The 5,914-nt window shown below is 31.1% G+C and overlaps 1 pseudogene; it reads right to left on the minus strand.

Moving 5' to 3' along the window:
* Positions 1-776: 776 nt before the first annotated feature.
* On the minus strand, positions 777-5,914 carry LOC136233812 (ent-kaur-16-ene synthase, chloroplastic-like; annotated as a pseudogene).

The following is a 5,914-nucleotide window of genomic DNA, read 5'->3' on the forward strand; positions in this document are numbered from 1 at the left end:
TATTTATTATTATTATTTGCTTTATTATAATTCATTTTTGAACATTGTCGCATGGTTATTCGTGAATTTTGTTTATTATTTTTGAATATTTTGGTTTAATTGAATTCTCTGTTTGTTTTCATAATATAGTTTAAGACTTTAAAGAAATTTTTCAATAACTTTTAGTAAATTATATTACTTGTGGACATTTTATTTTATTTATTTGAATTGTTTCAACGATATTGTTGTTGAAATATTGATGTTTGCACATTTTTAAAGATATATGTTACAAATATATGTATTTTGATATTTTATAATATATATTTCAATTGAATTTATATAACAATTTTATTGATTTAAAAATAAAAAATATAAAAATAAAAATCTGATTAATTCCCGACTAATTCTCGAAGGTCATGTCCGCCTGACTAATGTCTAACATTTTTTACAATCTTGTATATGTATTTGGTACTTTGCAGTAGTTGAACTGTAATTTTTTATTGTTTCAAAATTCAAAGAAATTGATAATTGATTAATGTTTACATATTCCTTTCATAAAGGGTATGCAACTAATTAAACAACAAAATAAGAAGAGAAATGAAAGAAAATGGTTAGGTGTGTATTTGGAAAATAAGAATAGTAAGTAGCTGAGTTGGTTTGAGTTGAATTAATAAATGAGATCGACGATTAATAAATCGGGAAGATTTTAGATTGATCGATAATGGCGTTGACTGCACTAACCATCTTGCTCGGTGAAGAGTAGACATCGGCAGTCATGTAGAAAAGATGCAAGTCTTTGCAACATCTTAGTATCAAATGAGATCAATAATCAATAAGTCGGGAAAATGATTGGTTGATCGATAATGGCGTCAACTGCACTGACCATCTTGCTCGGAGAAGAGTAGGCATCATCGGTCATGTAGAAAAGATGCAATACTTTACTCATTGTCCAAAACAAGTCTTTGCAACTTCTTGGTATCAAACTATCCTTTTTATCTACTACCATTCTCAACAACTCTCTTCTATGACTTTCTATCAGTCTCGATACATGTGCTTATGCCTCTTCTTCAGTCGTCGATCCTCGACTAAGTGCTACTTGTAATGACACACTGTTTAGTTTCCCTTGTGCGCCTTCTCTCTGCACATCCACAATAAACACATTATCAAATTTTTATTGATAAATCCAGTGAACCATGATTATAATAGATTTTCTTTGATTTATATATCTTAATGGACACTTGATCATTTGTGATTCTCCTAATCATATAGGAATATAATTGTAATATAGTTTAAATACAAAGGGTATTTTAGTCTTTAGGTTGTTATGTAGTTAGACAATTTTAGGTTGGGATACCATTGACTAATCCAACAACTTATAGAAGACTCATTGGTAGGCTTATTTACCTAACGAATACAAGATTATATATCACTTATTCAGTGAATACTTTGAGTCGATTTTTGGCAAAACCTACTAACATTCACTTACAGGTAACTAGAAGCGTTCCACTATATATCAAAGGAAACCTAGAAAAAGGACTATTCTACTCTTCCAAATCTAAATTAGCTTTGAAAGCTTTCTCAGATGCTGATTGAGCAACATTTGTTGATACTAGAAGGTCTATTACTGGTTTTTGTGTCTTTTTAAGACAATCATCATTAAGTCCTAGAAAATCAAGAAACAAGCAACAATTTGAAGATCTTCCACAGAAGGTGAGTACAAGTCATGACTTAAGTAACTACAGAAATTCAATGGTTGTTCTACATCTTACAACCATTGCAAATAAATCATAGACAACCTATTCCTTTGTTATGTGAAAATCAATCTACCATTTATCTTACCAACAACTGTATATTTCATGAAAGGACCAAACACATAGATTTAGACTGCCATTTTATTAGAGAAAACTTCAAAATATGATTCGTCTGCTAGCAATTTCAACAACAAATTAGTTAGCTGATGTTCTTACTAAAGCTTTTCCAACAAAACTTTTTCAGTCTTTTATTAGTATGCTTGGAGTTTTAACTATATGTACTCCACTTGAGGGGAGGTAATATGAATATAATTGTAATATAATTTGAATACAAAGGGTATTTTAGTCTAAAGGATATTTTAGTCTTTAGGTTGTTAAGGATCTGTTGTATATATGTTAAGTAGTTAGACAATTTCAGGCAAATTTTTCATATTCTCTTTCTCTGTAATTCTCTTTTCTCTATAAGTCGAGTGGATCGAGATTGTAATAGAATTTAAGATGATTTACATACCTTAACAGAGACTTCATCATTTGTGAGTCTCCCGATCATACTCACGTGCATGAGTAGGTTATTGTATTCTTGAGTGTGTATGACTTTCTCCGACAACTGATGCCCCATGAAGTAAAGTGGGATTTGAACCACCGGTCCCAATGCAAACGAGACGTGTCCGTTGGTTGAATATTCATACATGGTTGGAACTGTTTTGTTTTCTGCCCATTCTGCCTCCATCAGCTCACTCCTTATCAATGCGATCCACTGTTCATCAACGTTATTTTTTGTCAACAACGCTCGTACTAATATCTAATTTGAAGATAAAAAAATGACTTACAATATCAATTAAGTGACTTTTGACACATCTCCCCTGTTGTATTTGAGCTTTGGCCGCAGTTTCATTAATTGTGCCATATATTGCATTGAAGAGTATTTCAACGTCTTTGGACTTGAATCCAATAGCTGAGTGATCGTCCCATCTGCATATATATTAATATTCTTGTTAAATTATATATTGTGTAAGAAGTACGATTGCACAAGGCCTTTAAATATTGAGGACATTATATATAAAGATTCTTGTGATATTGATAGTGAAGATTTGTTTCAAGTTTACAAACTATTTTACTAAAAGAGATAAAAACTACTATTGAGATATTGAGTTATTTGAAACGATTTGATTGTTTTTCAAATGCGTTATTGCTTATAAATATGATATTATTTGCATATGCAGAAAGGATATTTTTAAAATTAAAGTTACTTGAATCATATTTACGATTAACCATTTCGTAAGGAAGATTAAATGAATTAGCTTTATTATTTGTTAAGCATGATTTGCTTGAAGATATTGATTATAAGAGTTGAATTATTGATTTTGCTTCAAAAAATGTAAAAAAAAAACTATTTTTACTTTATTTTCATAATTAAATTCTAAAATATTATATTTTTCCTTTTATCAGTTGAGAACTTTTCTAATTATATATACCTCTCAACCAAATCTAATAGATTTAGTAGTTCTTCCATGGAACCAGCAAAGTCAAAGAAATCATCAAGAACTGTGGTCAGAACTGAATTTTGAGTCCAAGCGACTCGAGCATCGGTCACATGAGGTTGGAAAATATCGGCCGCGATGGCAAAATACGCGTATCGAACCTTCTGCCTCGCGAATTTCAAACTATTTATCTCATATTTTTTCACCCATCTGCATTTTACATATGGTAAGTATGAGATTATTTACATTTTTTCAAAATAAAATAGGGAAAATAATTTATTAGTCCCCATATTTTTTTTATCTAATACATTATTTAGTCATAGTATTTTAATATACATTGTTCAGTCCTTAACTTTTGTTCTATGTAATAGATTAGTCTCTAATAGGAGATTAAACTGTTTATTAATTCAAATATTTGAGGGACTAAAATATTAAATAGAAGAAAAATTAAGGACTAAAAAGTGTATTTTTTAAATACAAAGACTTAACAGTGTGTTAGGAAAAAATATACGGACTAATAAGTTATTTATCCAATAAAATATGTTAAAGAAGAGATTTAAGTACCCCTCTAGATGCTCAAGTTCTTTTTGATGAATGGCTTGACAAAAATTGAAATCTTTGGATGAATACGCCACAAGATCTCTGTTATCAATGCCCAAAAACCTACAAAACATCAAGGTTTAGTATGTTGTTTTAACTATTTGAATAAATGCTCTAGATAATGCTCTATTAGAGCATTATTTCACGTTGATTGTCCGGTTAAAAAAATGCTCGTGATAGTGCTCCGTAAACTAGGGTGAAATCGGATAAAGATTAACTGATTTTAAAGGTGCAAAGAAGTCGGATAAAGATTGTCCGACTTCTTCACATCATACGTAATCGAATAATAATTCTCGAGTTATAGTTTTGTCCGACTTCCTTCTCGGAAGTCTTCCAAAAGCAGCACACTTCTCCGTGATGCTTTTAGGTGGTATAAAACTGTAACCCTAGCATTATTGCTCGAGTTACGTAGGATGAGAAGAAGCGAAATATTTGTCTGATTTCTTAGCAATATAAAAATCAGATAATCTTTATTCGATTACATTCTAGTTTACAGAGCAATGTTATGAGCATTACTTGTAATCGAACAATCAAGGTGAAATAATACTCCTAGAGCATTTATTCTAACTATTCAATGATAATCTATTAATTGGAAAATGAAATTTACCTATAGGATGTTTTATGGAGTGAAGTATTATCAATGTTGTAATTGTTAATGTATTGTTTGCTCTCAATTCGTTCCAAGCTTGCATAAGGATGTTTGAGGGCATAATCCACCTGAAATGGGAACATTTAAAGCTCTGGACATGAACAAGAAAACACACACATACATGGAAAACGTTACGTTATTTGTAAAACATAACCTTTATAAAACAACTTTTAAACGAAAACAAACACGTATACAAAACAAACATGAAAACAATCACAAAATGCGGGAATGCTATTAATGAGAAGTTTCCATACTCACCTCTGCTTGGAGACTCTGTTCTTGAATTGACCCGCTTAACAATGCATGTTGAAGATGAGAAGCTGTCCATTGTTGAATTCTATCAAGAATAGGTTCAATTTGGAAGATTGAAGTCTGTGAAGCTTTGTATAACTCAAGAATAGACTTGGTGTCATTATTGTACGAATGCATCAAATGTTCTTTGCTGTCATAATCACCTAATACCTCTGCAACAGTTGAACAAAATAAAATAAATCATCCATCCCATAATTATCTAGTTAGAAATAATGCTCATGATAAAGTCAAATCACATAAAGTTTATCGGATTTTAAATTTACAAAGAAGACAGACAAAGATTATCTCATATCATACGTAAAATGAGTAATAATGCTCGGGTTACGGTTTTGTCCAACATCTAAAATAAGGAAGTTGGACAAAGATTGTTCGACTTTTTGTTGTCCGGTTAAACATAGTTACACACGTAGTGATTTACTAACTACAGCGAAGTCGGACGATTTTCATTCGATTTCATAATTGTAAAGAAATTAGATAAAAACCGTATGATTTCTTCACCATCTACGTAGGGGTTACATTTTTGTCGTTCTTCCCACAAGGAAGTCGGACAATCTTTGTCTGATTACCTATTATAAGGAAGTCAGACAAAATTTATCCGACTTCTTATTGGAAGTCATTCCAAAAGCAGCACCATTCTCCTGCTTTTGGGTGGGAGTTCTTCTCCCATGTGGAAATCGGACAATCTTTGTCCGACTTTCTTGTAATAGAAAATCGAACAAAGAATGTCTGACTTTCTTGTGAAAAGATGACAAAAACATAACTAGAGTATTATTGCTCGAGTCATATAGGTGATGAAGAGATCAAACGATTTTCATCCGATTTCTTTACAATGTTGAAATCAAATAAAAATTATATTTTGTTGTGGTTAGTGGAGCACTACGTGTGTAATTATGTTTAAGAGAGCATTTATCCATAAAGTCCACATGAAATGGAAAAGAAGTTTTGAAAAACGAACCTGAAGAAACTTGATAACCATTTAGCCTAAGGAGTCGAAAACTCATTGCACAACATTCAGTATCCAAAAATATTTCGTCACTCCCCTCCATCCAAGACCTGTTTATCAAAACACAAATATAAAATGAGAAATCGAATACCAAATGATATAAATAATGAAAATAGTTTTAATACATCTTTAGCTCCAT

This window comes from Euphorbia lathyris, chromosome 6 (assembly GCF_963576675.1).
Source record: "Euphorbia lathyris chromosome 6, ddEupLath1.1, whole genome shotgun sequence".
NCBI lineage: Eukaryota > Viridiplantae > Streptophyta > Magnoliopsida > Malpighiales > Euphorbiaceae > Euphorbia > Euphorbia lathyris.